This window comes from Triticum dicoccoides, chromosome 4A (assembly GCF_002162155.2).
Source record: "Triticum dicoccoides isolate Atlit2015 ecotype Zavitan chromosome 4A, WEW_v2.0, whole genome shotgun sequence".
Lineage (NCBI taxonomy): Eukaryota > Viridiplantae > Streptophyta > Magnoliopsida > Poales > Poaceae > Triticum > Triticum dicoccoides.
Genome location: NC_041386.1, coordinates 143,535,258 through 143,555,839, shown reverse-complemented (window position 1 = coordinate 143,555,839; position 20,582 = coordinate 143,535,258).

The following is a 20,582-nucleotide window of genomic DNA, read 5'->3' as shown; positions in this document are numbered from 1 at the left end:
ATTAATATTGATGATATGGGTAGTACAAGAGTAGATCTACCACGAGATCAGAGAGGCTAAACCCTAGAAGCTAGCCTATGGTATGATTGTTGTTCTATATGTTGTCCTACAGACTAAAGCCCTCCGGTTTATATAGACACCGGAGAGGGTTAGGGTTACACAAAGTCGGTTACAATGGTAGGAGATCTGCATATCCGTATCGCCAAGCTTGCCTTCCACGCCAAGGAAAGTCCCTTCCGGACACGGGACGAAGTCTTCAATCTTGTATCTTCATAGTCCAGGAGTCCGGCTGAAGGTATAGTCCGGCCATCCGGACACCCCCTAATCAAGGACTCCCTCAGTAGCCCCTGAACCAGGCTTCAATGACGACGAGTCCGGCACGCAGATTGTCTTCGGCATTGCAAGGCGGGTTCCTCCTCCAAGTACTTCATAGAAGATTTTGAACACAAAGATAGTGTCCGGCTCATGGCCAAGCCCTTATTCGAATCATTTTATTATCCCACCTCAGCGCGTCATGTGAGGCGGTTTCCTTGGCACGTCTTGTTAAAGCAGAGATCGTGTCCCCTTATTCCGGGATTCTCATCAATACGGGCATGGGTAACCCAACCGCGCCATTGATTACGGCGCTTGGAGATAAGCGAGTTTTACCAGGCTGGTGCGGACACGTAGTTGCATCCACCCATATAAGGGGATAAGGATCCACCTTTTCACCTACGCCTTCTTCCTCCTTTGCCTATCCATTTTCGCGCACTCGAGCTCCAGCGCCCAAATCCGCACTCCCCACCTCAACCTTCTCCAGCCATGTCCAGAGCGGGAGGCAAGTGGATGGTCTCCTCCGTCACGGAGGGACACATCAAAAAATTGAGGAAGGCCGGATACTTGTCTAACGACATCGTGTACCGGCTTCTCGAAGAGGGGCAGATCCTCCCCACCCCAAGGCCCCATGAGAGGGTAGTGTTCCTTCCCCACTTCCTCCGCGGACTGGGTTTTCCTATCCACCCATTCGTCCGGGGACTCATGTTCTACTACCGCCTGGATTTCCATGATCTGGCCCCGAACTTCATCCTCAACATCTCGGTGTTTATCATCGTGTGCGAGGCTTTCCTCTGCATCAGCCCCCATTTCGGCCTATGGCTCAAGACTTTCAATGTCAAGACGAAGGTGGTGCGCGGCAACCAGGCGGAGTGCGGAGGCGCCATGGTGGGCAAGATGCCCAACGTCTTATGGCTCGAGGGCTCCTTTGTGGAGACCCTGAACGGGTGGCAATCGGGGTGGTTTTACATCACCGAGCCGCGCGACCCTGAGTGGGTCGCAGCCCCCGAGTTCCGGTCCGGACCCCCAGGGCGGCTCACGTCCTGGAAAGAGACGGCCCTGTCGTGGGGCAGCAAAGGAGACGTGACTGGACTGCAAACATGCATCCAAACCCTGGTGGACAAGCAGCTCAAGCTTGTCAATGTAGTCTAGGTTATGCTCATCCACCGGATCCTCCCGTGTCAACAACGGGCCTTTAATCTGTGGGAGTTCAACCCGGCGCAGCACCGAACTCTAAGCAGGCTCTTCGACACGACGTATGAAGATGCCTGGAAGGTGCTTTTCAAGGGCGCCGAGGCTCCCGCATCCGCTACCGAGGATCGCAGATTCAGCACGCAGCGTCACGCTAGCGCGGTAAGTTTTTTGTACCTTTTACAGGGTATAAGTTTTTCATAGTTTAACACTATGCGGGATCTAAGCTCCCTTACCTTTGACAGGTTTGGCAGGCGAAGTCCGGACAGATCGACTGTCCGGCTCCTTTGCTCGAAGACCCAGCCGATGCCCGCTTGGCGAAGCTGGTGGTTCCGGCACCCTATGTGGTGCCGGAGAACAAGGCCACGAAGAGGGCCACGGGGACTCGAAAAAGTGCCCGGCACCAGGAGGTGTCGGGTTCATCATCCGACGGCTCCAAGGCACATTCCTCCCGTGAAGACGAGGAGGAGGAAGAAGAGACCTCTCCCCCTCCAGCGGGGGGAGAGAAGAAAAGGAAGGCCGCCCTCACTGAGGAGGCCGAAGGGTCCAAGAAGGGGAAAACCCTTCCTCCAAACTACTCCACCGACGCCGACGATGGCGGAGAGGAGTGGCCGCTCAGGGCTAAGCCCCTGGCGAAATCGTAAGTATCCGGATACCAGAGTAATTCATAGTATTCCTTTATTGCACAGCTTTCCCTTATGTCGAATATGATTATGTAGCCCACCCAAAGACCGGCTCGACGCGTCGTCGAGCGGTTCACTGGACTCGTCGGATGTGAATTCGCTTCCGACAGCCACCTCCCCCCGCCCTACAAACGACGCTGAAGTATTGTCCCAACAGGTTCCAAGCCAGGAGGAGGTGGTCCTGGAGGCGCTGCAAGGCGACCTCCCGGACTCCAGGAGTAAAGGGGATAGAACCCCCCAGGGCTCCAAGTCCGGCTCTAGGACAGACACTGCTCTGGAACCTTCAAAGGTTCCAGAGTCCGGCGGGCGACCTCCTTCCAAGAGGAGCAAGCCCACCGTGCCGGTGACCCCCGTCCAACCGGAGGCGCCGGACAATCTGTTGGAGGCGCTCAAAGGCGCCTCCATCAACGAGGAGCACCGCATCATTATGAGTGCGGTGGTCCAGAAGGTTCAGTCCGCCAAGAGCGGACTGACTGAAGCTTGTGCTAGCCTTTTAACAGGCTTTGAGGTAAGTAAAGAATGTGTAAATAATATTACCGCATAGACAGTAGCCCCTGATGCTCTGTTTGGCGTTCGGGAAGAAAAGCCGAATAGAGGATCAAATAAAATTCACAGGAGTCTAACAAAAAGAAGTCAATATGCGTATGCAGGCTTCTCTACTGGCGTCCGCCGAACTGACTGCAGAAGTGGACACGCTAAAGCAGAACCTCGAGCATTCCGAGCAAGAGCTTGGGCGTGCCAAGAAGCAGCTCGAGGACAAGGAAGGTAAGAAATACCTTGTTTAAATATATATATAAAAAGTGCAATTGCCAAAAATGACAGGATTATCATGGCTATTGTAGGGGCCACGTCTGAGGTGGTGACCCTTAAGCAAGCGCTGTCCGAGGCCGAGAAGAGGGCGGCCATGGAGCGCACCGAGCGGGAGAAGTATGAGGCCCAGGTTGGCAAGGTGCGGCAAGAGCTCCAGGCTCTCATGAAAAAACATGAGAGTTTGGAGCTTGACTCAAATACGTGAGCGTCCGAGCTCGCGATGGCTATTGAAAATGCCAATTCTGCCAAGGCCGAATCCCAGAAGACCCTCCAGGAGTTGGATGAGGTGAAAAAGATAGCGGCGGGTAAGGCATTCTTTATGCAAAGCAAACACATAAACGTGAGTTACTTGTTACTTACCCGAATCCTGAGCTCTCCAGGAGCGTTCACGGATCTTCCCTGTAGCGTGTCCGACACCGCCGTATTCTATCAAGCCGAGGGGGGCAGCTCGACAAAGAAGGTGTTCTGGTCTCAGTATGCTGAGGCCGGACACCCCATGCCCCTGAGCGACTAGCTGAAGCAACTGGTCGAGCTCCACAAGGCGGCTGAACAGGCCATGAAGGGCCTCATAGTTCGGCTGTGGCCTGGAGAGGCTCTGCCTGGGAGCTATTTCGGGCTGGTGCGGCGGCTGGTGGGGGCCTGTCCAAGGCTCGAAGTCATCAAGCGCTCCGTCAGCATTGAAGGTGCCCGTAGGGCCCTTGCCCGTGCTAAGGTGCACTGGGGCAAGCTGGATGCTGAGAAGCTTGTGAAGGATGGGCCACCGCTGGGAAAAGAGCATCGCAAGCCCGAGAATTATTATACGGATGTTCTGAAGGGTGCCCGCCTTGTGGCGGATGAAAATCCAGGGATGTCATTTTTGAGTAAAACTCGCTCGTTTTGTCCTATGCGCTGAAAACTTGTTCATATACGCTAAGCAATGCTGCTGGAATTTAAAATATTACCTTCTGTGCGGCTGTTTATCAATTCTGAGAGATGGCGAGTCATCGACTTCTGCCCCCGTGCCGCTAGTGCTGGGGTGTTCGGGGATAAACCTAAGCGCTCTTTTTCCCATGTTTGGGTCCTTCGAGGAAGGCGCTCAGCACAACGAACAAGGCAATCGGACTATAATGCATGAACACTCTCACTTAGCCATAGAATTCTATAATTTTAAATTTCGGCGATGCCCCTGGTATTCATAAGACCGAGTTCGGGGCGCTATCCACGCCTTGGCCGGACAGAGCCGACTCCTCGCTCTAAGCGGCATAAGTCTTTAGGGACTCGAAAAACCTCTCGAACAGCGACCAGCTCTCGCTTCATCATGACAGTCAGTTTTAGCTTTCTCTACTGAGGTGCTCGACCCAGCTCAACTGGGGCACAATCGCAGTAGTTCTCCTAGTGCTACCTTAGCCGATATAGTGGAACGTAAGGCACCAAAACATAGGAGCCGGGCAAACCCAACTATTGACCCAAGACATGATTCGGAGCCGATGCATATAATGCTTTAACTTCGGGGTGCCGCACTTGTTAAAGTGTTCGGACTTCTCACACCATATTGAGGGGTACTAAATCCCCTGGTGTATTTTGGCCGTACCAAAGTGTACGGGTGCAACATGTCGTTAAGGAACATATATTTGTAAAAAAAAGAGTAATGCAAAAATAGACAAAAGCTATGCATTGTTTATTAAAAAGGGCTGCGATCAAAGAAAAACGATACAAAATAATGCGATAAGAAAAAGGTTGTACTATTTAACATGTCCGTTCCAGGGGCAGGCTGTGGAATGGTATGCGAAACAGGTATACTGCTCGTGATAGAGACCACCTGGGAGTTCCGTAATGCGGCATGGCTTGTCTGCTTCCCTGGTTCTTGCATCGTTTGTGCGGCAATTGAACCGCCGAACAGGCCTTCCGAAGAATGGAGTCCTGAAAGTAAGAGAAAATTAAAAAATCGGCAGCCCCTGGTGCGGTTTAAGCCGTGTTTCGGGCGTGCCGTGATGGTGCCCCTCCCCCTGTACACATGGTATTTCTAGAGCGTAGTTATGTATGCGAAGCACTGGTGTCGCATTTTTGCGAGGGCTGGGGTTGGGGCCGCATTGCTACGCCTGCTCGGAACATGCTAGGCGGTCTTGTTGTAGGTTACTCCGGGCGCGCTTGACGGTGTCTGGACGTTTAATGGCCGGACTGGAGAACTGCCTGGAGAGGCTGATTTGTACTTCCGCTGCAAGGGCCGCCGTGTGCTCCTCCGTTCGGAGGGAGCGCCTGGTGTTTCCATTGACCGTAATTACTCCTCGAGGGCCTGGCATCTTGAGCTTAAGGTATGCGTAGTGCGGTACCGCATTGAACTTGGCGAATGCGGTTCGCTCGAGCAATGAGTGATAGCCACTGCAGAATGGGACTATGTCGAAGATTAACTCCTCGCTTCGGAAATTATCCGGAGATCCGAAGGCCACTTCAAGTGTGACTGAGCCTGTATAGTTGGCCTCTACACCTGGTATTACGCCTTTAAAGGTCGTTTTGGTGGGATTAATCCTCGAGGGATCTATGCCCATTTTCCGCACTGTATCATGGTAAAGCAGGTTTAGGCTGTTGCCGCCGTCCATAAGGACTCTAGTGAGATGAAATCTGTCAATAACTGGGTCTAAAACCAATGCAGCGAATCCGCCATGACAGGTGCTAGTGGGATGGTCCCTTCGATCAAAGGTGATCGGGCAGGAGGACCATGGGTTAAACTTTGGGGCGACTGGCTCTACCGCGTATACGTCCCATAACGCACGCTTCCGCTCCCTCTTGGGGAAGTGGGTTGCGTATATCATGTTCACCGTCCGCACTTGTGGGGTAAAAACCCTTCTGTCCACTGTTGTTCGGCGGCCGGGGCTCCTCGTCGTCATCGCTATGCATCCCCTTGTCTTTATTTTCGGCATTTAACTTGCCTGCCTGCTTGAACACCCAACAATCCCTGTTGGTGTGATTGGCCGGCTTTTCGGGGGTGCCATGTATCTGGCACAAGCGGTTGAGTATTCGGTCCAAACTGGACGGGCCCCTAGGATTTCTTTCGAATGGATTTTTCCGCTGACCGGATTTATAGCCTCTGAATCCGGCATTAACTGTCATATCCTCAGCATTGTCGCTGTTTATGCTGCGCTTCTGCTTGTTGCGACGCGACCTGCCACTACTGTCCCTGGTATCCGAATTACCAGGGTTCTTGGTCATATTGTTGCTACGAGCAAGCCAACTGTCTTCTCCCGCGCAAAAGCAGGTCATGAGTGTCGTGAGTGCTGCCATAGATTTCGGCTTTTCCTGTCCAAGGTGCCTGGCAAGCCACTCGTCGCGGATATTGTGCTTGAAGGCTGCTAGGGCCTCTGCGTCCGGACAGTCGACTATTTGATTTTTCTTTGTTAGGAATCGTGTCCAGAATTGCCTGGCCGATTCCTTTGGCTGCTGAATTACGTGGCTTAGGTCATCGGCGTCTGGTGGTCGCACATAAGTGCCCTGGAAATTGTCGAGGAATGCGGCTTCCAGGTCCTCCCAACAACTGATTGATCCTGCTGGCAAGCTGTTAAGCCAATGCCGAGCTGGTCCTTTAAGCTTGAGTGGGAGGTATTTGATGGCGTGGAGATCATCGTCGCGGGCCATGTGGATATGAAGGAGATAATCCTCGATCCATACCGCAGGGTCTGTTGTGCCATCATATGATTCGATGTTTACGGGTTTGAAACCCTCGGAGATTTGAGGATCAATTACTTCGTCTGTGAAGCATAGTGGGTGTGCGGCGCCTCTGTACTAGGCTGTATCACGACGTAGCTCCAATGAGCTTTGTCTACTGTGTTCGGCCCTACCGGATTTGTGTCCGGCGTGACGGTTATCGTCTCGAGTCATGGGGCGCCCACGCGATCCATAGATCGATCTTGTTTGCCTTGCCTTGTCCTCCAACATATCTCGCAGGTCTGGCGCATTTTTCCCGTGCCTTGGTACGGGGTGTGGCTTGAGTGGAGGGCCGAGAGGCCTCTCTGTCGCGGCCACGAGGTGGCCGGTCAGCCGTATCAATTGCTGGTAATGTAGGTTTAAGTGCTTCCTCCTCTAATCGGGGTAGAAAAATGCGCTTTGGGTAGCTCTTGGAGGGGCTTTCGAGTTTATGCTCTTCGGCCGCAAGGACTTCAGTCCATCTGTCAACTAGCAAATCTTGATCAGCTCTAAGTTGTTGCTGTTTTTTCTTGAGGCTTCTTGTCATGGCCATAAGCCTGCATTGAAAACACTCTTGCTCGACGGGATTCTCTGGCACAACGAATTCGTCGTCGTCGAGGCTTGCCTCGTCTTCGGAGGGAGGCATACAATTATCGTCCTCGACCTCTCTGTCTGCCGCTCTCTCATGAGGGCTGGCTTCTCCATCCTCCTGTGTTGAGTCTTGCTGGAGGGGGGTTTCTTCGGCACTCTCCGGAGTATTATTATCTCCCGTGCTGGAATCACCGTATTTGCTTTGGCAGGATTTTGAGCGGCGCCGCTGATGCTGGCGCTTAGGCTGTTTCTTGGAGGGGTCATCCTCCGCTCTTCTATCGCCATATCCTTCTTTTGGGGTGTCCACCATGTATCTGTCATATGACGAGGTGGCTCTCCAGGGCCTAATAGGCGCTGGTTCTTCATTGTCTCCTGCATCGGCGTCTATACCGTCGATGTCTTCGGAGTCGAAGTCGAGCATGTCGGTTAAATCATCGAGAGTGGCTACAAAGTGGGTGGTGGGTGGGATTTGAATTTCTTCATCGTCCGTATCCCAACCTTGCTGACCGTAGTCCGGCCAGGGCTCTCCTAATAAAGAGAGAGACTTTAGGTCTTCAGAATATTGTGGAAAGGCGAGTGCTGAAAGATGTCCGCGGCAGTAAACTCCATGATCGGCGCCCAATCGGATTCGATTGGCAGGGGCGCGGAGGGTTCGGAGTCCGGAGAGGAGTCCGGCTCCTTGGAGTCACGAGTCTCGCGGAGTGCGGGGCTGGTGTTCGGCTCAATCGTTGTTGGGATCGCAGCCCCCGAGGCGGCGTCCAACCACCCATCCTCGATCGGCGCAGTTGGCTCCGAATTAAGGGTCGAAGCCGATGCGGGTGCAGCCTCCAGGGCACTGTTCGGTGGCAGAGCTAGATCATGCTCGTCGTGACAGTGCAGCGCGCTCGGCAGTGGCTCGAATTCGTCGAGGATCAAGTCCCCGCGGATGTCAGCCGTGTAGTTTAAACTTCCAAATCTGACCTAACGGCCAGGGGCATAGCTTTCGATCTGCTCCAGATGGCCGAGTGAATTGGCCCGCAGTGCGAAGCCGCCGAAGACGAAGATCTGTCCGGGGAGGAAGGTCTCACCCTGGACTGCATCGCTATTGATGATCGTAGGAGCCATCAAGCCTAACGGCGATGACACACAGGAACTCTCAATGAAAGCACCAATGTCGGTGTCAAAACCGGCGGATCTCGGGTAGGGGGTCCCGAACTGTGCGTCTAGGCCGGATGGTAACAGAAGGCAAGGGATACGAAGTTTTACCCAGGTTCGGGCCCTCTTGATGGAGGTAAAACCCTACGTCCTGCTTGATTAATATTGATGATATGGGTAGTACAGGAGTAGATCTACCACGAGATCGGAGAGGCTAAATCCTAGAAGCTAGCCTATGGTATGATTGCTGTTCTATATGTTGTCCTATGGACTAAAACCCTCCAGTTTATATAGACACCGGAGAGGGTTAGGGTTACACAAAGTCGGTTACAATGGTAGGAGATCTGCATATCCGTATCGCCAAGCTTTCCTTCCACGCCAAGGAAAGTCCCTTCCGGACACAGGACGAAGTCTTCAATCTTGTATCTTCATAGTCCAGGAGTCCGGCTGAAGGTATAGTTCGGCCATCCGGACACCCCCTAATCCAGGACTCTCTCAGCCATCCTAAGAGAATTGAGCAGGATTCTCAGAGAACTAATACTGATGCACCTAGTCCTCGTACTAAAAATAAAAATAAAAGTGATAGGACTTTGCATGCTAGTGAACCTGCTATAGACACACCTGAGAACCCCAATGATATTTCTATTTCGAATGCTAAGACACAATCTAGTAATGAACATGAACCTAGTGATAATGTTAATAATGATGTTCATGTTGATGCTCAACCTTGTAATGATAATGATGTAGAGATTGAACCTAATGTTGATCTTGATAACCCACAATCAAAGAATCAACATTATTATAAGAAAGACTTTGTTGCTAGGAAACATGGTAAAGAAAGAGAACCATGGGTTCAGAAACCCATGCCCTTTCCTTCGAAGCCATCCAAGAAAAAGAATGATGAGGATTGTGAGCGCTTTGCTAAAATGATTAGGCCTATCTTTTTGCGTATGTGTTTGACTGACATGCTTAAAATGCCTCCTTATGCTAAGTATATGATAGAAATTGTTACTAATAAAAGAAAGATACTGGAAGCTGATATTTCCACCATGCTTGCTAATTGTACTTTTAAGGGTGGAATACCAAAGAAACTTGGAGATCTAGGAGTACCAACTATACCATCCTCCATTAAAAGAAACTATGTTAAAACTGCTTTATGTGATCTTGGAGCCGGTGTTAGTGTTATGCCTTTCTATTTGTATCGTAGACTTGATTTGAATAAGTTGACACCTACTGAAATTTCTTTGCAAATGGCTGATAAATCAACTGCTATACCCATCGGTATTTGTGAGGATGTGCCTGTTGTGGTTGCAAATGTTACTATCTTAACGGACTTTGTTATTCTTGATATTCCCGGGGACGATAGTATGTCAATTATCCTTGGTAGACCCTTTTTGAATACTGCAGGGGCTTTTATGGATTGCCACAAAGGCAATGTCACTTTTCATGTTAATAGTAATGAGCATACGATACACTTTCCTAAGAAACAACCTCAAGTTCATAGTATCAATTCTATCGGAAAAATTTCAACTATTACTATTGGAGGTTTCAAATTTCCTCTTCCTACTGCCAAAAAGAAATATGATATTCTTATTGTTGGGGACATGCATATCCCCGTTGAGGTAACCTAGTGTTATTCAAAAGTTTTCCGGTTTCATGTCATTCGAAAGAAGTTTATTAATTAGACTTGATCAACCTCGTTAATGGATTCCTTTTGATGAGCATGAGATGGATGAATTTAGAAGGCACAACTCTCTGTACCCATCTTCTACTTTCTGTTATTTAGTTTAAATAAAGCAAAAATAGTACTTTCTGTCTGTTTTCTGAATTATCCATGCAATAAAAAATGTCTCGAAAATAAAAGTTCACCAAATGCCCTGGAAATTTGATATGATTTTTATATAATATTTAAGAATTTTTGGTGTAAAGAACACACTAGGGGGCCTCACCAATTGGCCACAAGGGTGGAGGGCGCGCCCCCTAACCTTGTGGGACCCACATGGCCCCCTCCACTTATTCCAGCACCCATCCTCTTCCTCTAGAAAATCACTCCATAGCTCAAACACGTTTTCTTGCTCATCTTGCTGCCATTTTCGATCTCCTTGCTCAAAGCTCCATTCACAAAACTGCTTTGGGGGATTGATCTTCGGTATGTGACTCCTCCAATGGTCCAATTAGTTTTTGTTCTACTGCTTTATTTATTGGAAATTTTTGCTGCTTTGGTGACCCTGTTCTTGAGCTTGCATGTCAAATTTATATGGTCCAAAGTAGTTTTGATGCATGATATAGCCTCTAGGCACTTGTAGGAGTAGTTGCTATCAATCTTGTTGAGTTTGGTCCACTTTTATTTTGAGTCACTAAAAATTTCAGAAATTTTCATAGGGAGAAAATGATGAGGAGATTGTTGAGAGATTCCTCGAGCCTTGGCTCGAAGGAAAAAGAAAGTGAGGAGAAGGAAAAGCCCAAGTATAATATCCCTCTGTAACACCCACAGTGTGGCTATATCTCCCATGCATCGGGGCACGACTTAGAGGCATAGCCGCATGGTAGGTCTGTCGCAAGAGGGGTAATCCGCTTCGCGCAAATTTGGCCGTGTGAATGGCCATTTGATGCATTCTTACAAGTAGTCGGGATTTATGACGAGTTCTATTATTTGGCTGGGAATGCCAGCATCACTGACTTCCTCCTCGACCGGTGTAATCAGTATCTCCTACTCACTAATACTTTCGTGCAAAATTTTCACTTTCATGCTAGGAAATCACCACCCACGGTAGACTTTCACTTATATGACGAGTACAAAGAAATGACGCTTTATGACTTTTGTGAGGTTTGTAAATTACCTTATGAAGGTAGCGTCGAGGAACCATGTCCTAGTGATGTGGAAGGCCTTATTCATGAAATTACCGTAGGGGAAGGTAGAGGAGTGTTGGGAGCGAGAGTATCTAGTATACATCTTCCTGCTTTACGCTATTACTCACTATTTGCTGGGAGATGTTTAATTGGTCGTGGAGAGAGTGGAGGCCTTAATGCCCCTGACCTCGCTATTTTGCACCATGCTTTACATAGAGATAGAACTTACAGTTTGGGCGCTATGGTTGCTAGACGGTTGAGTATGAACCGTGCAAAGGGTCCTATTTTCGGAGGCATCTTCGCCTCCCGCCTTGCTAAACACTTTGAGATACCCATTAGGCACCACGAAAAAGAGGAGAAATTGCTACCCACTATATATTTAGATTATGACAACATGGTAGCACATAATTTTATGCACCATGATGAGGAAAAGAGACTTATTTATAACTTGGTATTTAGCGAGAATACTGTTCAGATTATTACCTTGCCTACTCTTGTTTTGCTCGATATTCATTCAGGCAGGTACTTCGTTTTTCCCACGGACAATCATGCATACTGGGAGGGGACACGATCCCCACCTCCTGAGCCAGAGCCATCACCTGATCCATATCAGGAGTGCATTTATCAGTGGGAGCCACAGGAGCTCGCTAACTAGTGGAACCCCCAGGATCCTCCGTAGTACACCGGAGAGGGCTATTTTGATCCATGGGTGTAGACCAACTTAGGCCAAAAGCCTAATCTTGGGGGAGTATGTATTTCTCACCGACATTATATTCATGTTCACACACTCATTCTAGTTGTCGGTGCTCATACTTTTTCATTGTAATATCCATGTTAGTTTACTTTCTTTTTCCGCTTTCTTCTTGTGTGTTCGATAAACCTTTAAAAAACCAAAAATATTAGTTGTAGTTAGTTTACTTTCTATGCATGCTTAGCGGTAGTGAGATTAAAAGAAAAACCAAAAAGATTTCCCGTTCTTCTTTTGCTTGTTGGGAGCTTTCTCGTGTAAATAGTTTTTCTCGTTCTTGTTTTACTTTCCTTAGAAAAACAAAAACTCCAAAAATATTTCAGTGTGTTTCTTTGAAATTATTTTCTTTTCTTTGGGGTTCGAGAGGAGAAGACCACGATGAAAATGTTGAGTGGCTCTCATATGCATTATTGTTGATCTAACAAAGAGCCCATATTACGTTGTCTTCTCCTTTGAATAAATGCTTGCAGATTCCAGCTTAGTCCAATGCATGTGCACTATTATTATTATCAACACCATTCGGTCGTGTAAGTGAAAGGCAATAATGATGATATATGATGAAATGATTGAGATGAGGAAAAGCTGGTATGAACTCAACCTATCTTGTTTTTATAAATATGATTAGTTCATCGTTCCTGATTCGGCCTATTATGAATGAAACATGTTTGCAATGACAATTAGAGATTATAGTTACGCATGCCATGCTTAATTAGCTAGGACTTTATAATGGTTTACCTTGTGTGCCAACATGGAAATTAAAATGGTTGTGATGTGGTATGATAGGATGGTGTCCTCATTTGAATGATTCGAGTGGCTTGACTTGGCACATGTTCACACATGTAGTTGAAACAAAATCAACATAGCCTCTACGATATTTATGTTCATGATGATTTATATCCTACTCATGCTTGCACTCAGTATTGGTTAATCTCATTGCATGTTTATGACTGTTGTCGCTCTCTAGTTGGTCGCTTCCTAGTCCATTTCTAGCATTCACTTGTACTAAGCGGGAATACTGCTTGTGTAGCCACTTCCATAAACCCCAAAGTTGTTCCATATAGTCCACCATACGTACCTATATACGGTATCTACCTGCCATTCCAAGTAAATTTGCATGTGCCAACCTCTAAACTTTCAAATAATAATTTGTTTTGTATGCTCGAATAGCTCATGTATCAACTAGAGCTGTCAATATCTTCCATACTAGGTGGGTTATTCTCATGATGAGTGGACTCCGCTCATCATTCATGAGAAAATGGCTGGTAACCGGGATGCCCAGTCCCATGCTCAAGGCAAATCAAAATAATTGCAAATAAAACTCCCCCAGGACTGTTGTTAGTTGGACGGTACCCGTTGTTTCGGACCAGCCGTGGAGTGTGCTTGTTGGTGGTGGGGGAGTATAAACTTTACCGTTTTGTTTGGGAACCGCCTATAATGTATGTAGCATGGAAGATGCTAAGATCTCTTAGTTGTTATGTTGACAATGAAAGCATACCGCTCAAAATATTATTCCTCTCTATTTCAAAACTCGAGCTCTGGCACCTCTGCAAATCCCTGCTTCATCTTATAAAAGGGCCTACCTATTTACTTTATTGCTGAGTCATCATCCTCTTATAAAAGGCACCAGTTAGAGAGAACCACTATCATTTGTATGTATTGTTATTAATTTATATTGAGTATGACCGTGACTGGATATCTTTTACCATGAATTACAATGTCTAGTCAGTCCTTGATCTTCAGGGGTACTCTGCATTTATGTTTTGCGATCTTAGAAAGGGCCAGCGAGATACCATTTTGTTATATTATATCATGATTGTTTTGAGAAAAGTGTTGTCATCTGAGATTTATTATTATTGGTCGCTAGTTGATTATACCATTGATATGAGTAAATGTGAGACCTAAGAGTTATTGTGAATATGGTTAGTTCATGATCTTTGCTGAAAACTTGGATGTTGGCTTTACATATTTCCATCAACAAGATCAAATAGAGTTTGTAGAAGTTTTTTCTTTATCATTTCCGTTTTTCAACTGGATTGCTTGAGGACAAGCAAAGGTTTAAGCTTGGGGAAGTTGTTACGTCTCCAACGTATCTACTTTTCCAAACTCTTTTGCCCTTCTTTTGGACTCCAACTTGTATGATTTGAATGGAACTAACCCGGACTGACGCTGTTTTCAGCAGAATTGCCATGGTGTTATTTTTGTGCAGAATAAAAAGTTCTCGGAATGACTTGACACTTCACAGAGATAACTTTTGGAATTAATAAAAAATATTGGCGAAAGAATTAGCACTATGGGGCCCACACCCTAGCCACAAGGGTGGGGGTGCGCCCTTTGACCTTGTGGGCCCCCTGGACCTCTGCCGACCTCAACTCCAACTCCATATATTCTCTTTCGGGGAGAAAAAAATCAGAGAGAAGGATTCATCGCGTTTTACGATACAGAGCCGCTGCCAAGCCCTGTTCTTCCTCAAGAGGGCAGATCTGGAGTCCGTTCGGGGCTTCAGAGAGGGGAATCCGTCACCATCATCATCATCAACCATCCTCCATCACCAATTTCATGATGCTCATCGTCGTGCATGAGTAATTCCATCGTAGGCTTGCTGGACCGTGATGGGTTGGATGAGATTTACCATGTAATCGAGTTAGTTTTGTTAGGGTTTGATCCGTAGTATCCACTATGTTCTAAGATTGATGTTGCTATGACTTTGCTATGCTTAATGTTTGTCACTAGGGCCCGAGTGCCATGATTTCAGATCTGAACCTATTATGTTTTCATGAATATATTTTTGTTCTTGATCTGATATTGAAAGTTATAATCACCTACTATGTGTTATGATCCGGCAACCCCGGAGTGATAATAGTCGGGACCACTCCCGGTGATGACTGTAGTTTGAGGAGTTCATGTATTCACTAAGTGCTAATGCTTTGGTCCGGTACTCTATTAAAAGGAGGCCTTAATATCCCTTAGTTTCCCATAGGACCCCGCTACCATGGGAGGGGAGGACAAAAGATGCCATGCAAGTTCTTTTCCATAAGCACGTATGACTATATTCGGAATACATGCCTACATTATATTGATGAACTGGAGCTAGTTTTGTGTCACCCTATGTTATAACCGTTGCATGATGAATGCCATCCGACATAATTATCCATCATCGATCCATTGCCTATGAGCTTTTCACATATTGATCTTTGTTTAGTTACTTTTTCGTTGCCACTGTTACAATTGCTACAAAACTACTACTATTACTTTTGCCACTGTCATCGTTACTCCCATACTACTTTGCTACTAAACACTTAGCTACAGATATTAAGTCTTTCAGGTGTGGTTGAATTGACAACTCAACTGCTAATACTCGAGAATATTCTTTGGCTCCCCTTGTGCCGAATCAATAAATTTGGGTTGAATACTCTACCCTCGAAAACTATTGCGATCCCCTATACTTGTGGGTTATCAAATACTGAGAGCACTTGATGTATGTCCTGCTATGAATACCCCTGGTTACAATGGGTATCATATTGATTCACTTGATATATGTTTTGGCACTCAACTCGCAGATTCCCGAGGTGACATTGGGGTAATCTATGCATAGGAGTTGATGCACGTTTTCGTCCTTGTTTCTCCAGTAGAAATCTTGGGGCACTCTTTGAAGTTCTTTGTGCTGGATTGAGTATTATGAATCTGAAATGGTTTGATGCATATCGTATAATTAACTCACGGATACTCGTGGTGACATTGGAGTATCTAGGTGACATTAGAGTTGGTTGATGTGTATCATATGTTGTTATTTTAGTACAAACTCTTGGGCTATTTGTGAAACCTATAGGAATAGCTCTATAGATCGATCGGAAATGATAACTTTGAGGTGGTTTCATACCCTACAAACAATTTATTCTTATGTTCTACGCTAGATAAGAACTTTGGAGTGATTCTTCATCGCACGTTGAGGGATGGTCATATGATCCAATTATATTAGCATTGTTGAGAGATTGCACTAGCGAAAGTATAAACCCTAGGCCTTGTTTTCACGCATTGTAATACCATTTGTGCTCACCTTTGTTACTTGCTACCTTGATGTGTTTATTATTACTATTACAAAAATCAATATCTACTATCATTACTATACTTGTATCACCATCTCTTAGCCGAACTAGTGCACCTATACAATTTACCATTGTATTGGTGTGTTGGGGACTGATGTCTACTACGCAACTTTATTCTTGTAGACACGTGTTGGGCCTCCAAGCGCAGAGTTTTGTACGACAGTAGCAATTTTCCCTCGAGTGGATGACCTAAGGTTTATCAATTCCTGGGAGGCTAATATGTCCATTTTGCATCATGTTTTCTTACTGTTATTTATACTGTTTTTATCCATAATAATGCTTTTTAGAGTAATTCTAATGCCTTTTCTCTCATAATTTGCAAGGAGCACACCAATTGGGAGAATTCCGACAGCTAGAAATCTAGACCTGGAAAAGCTATGTCAGGCCACCTATTCTATAGAACTCCAAATGAGATGAAACTTTATGGAGATTTTTTATGGATTATTTGAGAAATACTGGAGCCAATAAACACCAGAGGGGGGTCACCAGGTCGGCACAACCCACCTGGGTGCGCCGGCCCCCCCAGGCGTGCCCTCGTGGGTTGTGGCCTCTGTCGTGGTTCTAAGACTGACAATAGAATGGGGGGTAGGTATGAGGAGGCAAGATCCCAGCTATGGAGAAGTTGTACACACAAGATTTACGAGTTCAGGCCCTTCACGGTGGAAGTAATAGCCCTACGTCTCGATGCCCGGAGGCGGTCGACTGGATTTATGTGTGTGGTGTTACAGGGGGTACGAACCCTTGTCCCTGAGGAGGGGGTGGCTTATATAGAGTTCGCCAGGCCCCTCCAGCCCTCAGTTACACAGGGTTTTAATAAGCTACATAAAGAAGGAGCGTTTCTGGTAACGCTATCTATAAAGTGACATAAATTACCATTAAGTCTACAGAGTAAACGTCCGACCGTTGCAGTTCCGAATGGCTTTCGATCTTCTATTTGTTGAATGATTATTGCTATGGTCGAGTGACATTGAGTCTACCGAGTGGAATACTTTTGTCGAGTGGATGATGGTATCCCTCGAATGCTTCTGACTTTAGGGTGATGTCCTAGGGGAGGGTGTCTAGGTCAGGCCTATGACCCTACCCTAGGTACATAGCTTCATCATTAGCCCCCGAATGGTTCAGGGTTTGAGTGGAGAAGGAGTTGAAAATACTTCTGACTCAATTTTCGCGCTTCGGAGGCGTCTTGTTAGGATCAATGAACAACTTGATGGCTTCAACTTGTTTTTCAGTCGCCTTGATCCATTCTTAGTTTGTCGAATGAACTTTTGCTGATAAGCTTTGAGTGTTGATATGAAAGAAATCTTTGGTCTGAGAGGTTGCTCTGCAGTTCCCGGATCTTGCGGGATTCAAAATTTTGGGAAGTGCGTGGGATGGAGGAGGCCGCAGTAACCGGGACGGCTTAGGCAGGGGTGCCTCGATCACCATGCCGCCTTTTTCGCCACGTACCGAGCAAGCGCTAGTTGTGGGATTTGACAGGATCGCCCGGGCCCAGTCGTCAATCACTCGGAAATGACTCCATATAAGACGTCGGGCTGGGGGATTTTGCACGGTGCGCCTCAACTTCTCCTTCTTCCTCCTCTGTTCCTCCACTGCTTCTGTCTTCACTTTTGGCGCCGCCGCCCACCTCGAGCCCATTCCACCGTAATGGGAAAGGACAAGACCGCCGCTCTGGAGCGTGCGAAGAAAGCGAAGGTGAAGGCAAAGGGGAAGAAGATGAGCCGGGGCGGATCATCGTCAAGATCTGCCCTGCCGCACGGCCGGATCCAGGGCGACTGGATCCGGTCAACCATCATGAAGGAGGACATGGAAGATCTGGTGGACGGAGGACTGATTGCCCATGAGTCTTGGCGGCTTCCGGGGGACGAGACTGAGCCACAACCACAAGAAGGTGAGTGCATCCTGCTTGCCACCCACGCCGACCGCGGATTTTCTTTGCCCCCTCATCCTTTCTTCCGAGGGTTTCTGAACTTCTTCGGGGCTCAACTTCATCACTTCTCCCCCAACACTATCACATATCTCGCTGCCTATGTGTCCATGTGTGAGAATTTTCTGGGATGTCAACCACACTGGGGCCTATTCAAACACATTTTCACCTGCCGCTCGCAGTCGGTAAAGAAAGCCAATCTGAGTGATGAGATAACACATGTGATTCAGATGCGTGGGGGTTTAGGGATCAAAATGAGAAATAAAAGAACTTTCCCTGCCATGATTCTTCCCGATTCCGTCAGGGGGTGGCAGTCGACCTGGTTCTACTATAAGGATGAACCGACTTCTGGTCAGCCGACTGGTCTCCCTTCATATTCCACTGACCGAGTAGAGAAGCCTTCTTCGTTAAGGGTGAATCCAGAGGAGAAATAGGAGGTTGCTATGTTGGTCGAGGAAGTGGTACAACTTGTCCATGATGGAGTGACCGGTATGGATTTGCTAGAAGCTTTCCTGAGTCGACGCATTCAACCGCTCCAAGCTCGTGACCACCCAATGTGGTTGTACTCGGGCGTTGAGGACATCACTCAGATCCACTCGGAGCAGTCAGTGCAGAGACGGTGGAGCTGTGGCTACAAGGCATCAGTGGGAATAAGGACAACCCCATGGGGTCTAGAAGGGTTCCTCCACTCGACAACACCACTGAGCCAGACAAGGTTTGATTCTTTCCTTCTAAGTGTATTTTGCTCTGACACGCGTTAGCTTTGGAGATTGATGGATATCCACTCAATTTTATCTTTTGCAGACCTTCACTGAAATGTACTCGATGCCCAACGGAGAGCAAGAGCAAGAGGGAGAGGTGAGTGGGGGCGATAGCGGCGGCTGGCACTCGGACAGAGAAGGAGACAAGGAGAGTGAGGACTCAAGCAGCGGCGAGGAAGTCGACTCTCCGCCTCGCACAGAGAGGCGCTCCAAGTAGAGGCAGGACCCGGCAAGCATTCGGGGCAAAACGACTCCTCCGACTGATCAACCCTTAAAGCATACTCGGACGACTTCCCCTGCGCCGACTGAAAAAGCTCCCAAGCAGCACAAAGTCGTGAAATCAAAACCCCGGAAAGCTATGCCCAAGATCAAAGTGTCTGTCCCCATTGCTTCTAGGTAACTATTGAACTCAACTCTTAGCTTTTCCATGATTCAAACTTTAATTGGCCCACTATCTTGTTTTGACCGAGTGAAATCTGACTTTTTGCAGTGCTGCTTCTGGTACTTCTCTTTACAACAATGACGATGATGAGGAGATGGAAGACGTGGTCACCTCTCAACCAGGTATAATTCTTGTTATTTCATCTTGACTTAATCAACTATTTGAGCAATCGACTGAAGACGCAGTCGATTGTTTTGCAGCTCCACCCAATGTCATTGAATTACCAGATGATGACGAGGACTTGCCGCAGAGGGCCATAAGGAGGAGGGTCAGGACTTCGAGCAAGAAGGCGTCGACTGGCCAGACGTCCCAACCGGTGCCGGTGGAGGAGCCAGTGATTCAACAGCCTGGAGATGTGACTCGGGCTTCTGTTACTATCGTTGTTCCAGTATCAAGTGAACGCCCCACATTGTCGACTACACCAGTGCTTGCTTCAACTACTCAGCCCCATGCCTCGGGATTTCAAGCTGCCGCGACTGAACCGCCAATCCCGTTCTTCACTACTCATCACGTTCCAGAAGACCAGGCAGGCGCCGCTGCAGAAGCCATACGTCAAGCCGGCATAATGATAGAGCGAGTGAAGGCGGTGCCTGAGAACAGTCAAGTTGCTTATGACGCCAGTGCAGCCCTTCGAGCCAATGTCCAGGTAAGTTGGCTTCCGTCTGAACTCTTATCTTGGCGGTTTTTCTGTTAGGATATGCTACCTGAAAATTTTTCTTTGTGCATCCTCCTGTTAGTCTACACTTCGCATCTACACGCAGCTGAGTCGACTAGGTTGAGTGATTTTTCCAGATGAGTCGACTAGGTTGTGTCGGTTGCAGTTCTGGGCTAGTGGGGGCACGCAGAGTGCACCCACTGGGTGTAGTCCCCGAGGCCACCATCGAATATGTGATTCGGCGAGGGCCTGGATACAAAAATGTCTTTATTGTTTCACTCTTCCACTCGGTCTGAGAGGACCATGTCGAGTGGAATCCGAACCGGTGGGGGCATGCCAAGTGCACCCACTGGGTGTAGTCCCCGAGACTGCGGTCGACTGTGGGCAGTCGGTTGGGGTCTGAGAATGTCTTTTGTCGACTTCGAAAAGTAACTTCGGTCTTCTCTTTTTTTTTTCTTTTTTCTTTATCTCTTCTACTCGGTCTAGGTGGACCATGTCGAGTGGAATCCGAACCAATGGGGGCACGATAAGTGCACCCACTGGGTGTAGTCCCCGAGACTACTGTAGAATGTTTGATTCTACGGTAGTCTTAGAGCTCTATTCACTCGGAAGCGAATGATCTTTGATCTTGTCTACTGATGTATCTTTTTGCCGACTGTAGAAATCATGTGAGCTTATCTCGAAGTTCACAGATTTCAAGGAGAAGCAGAGACAACTCAAC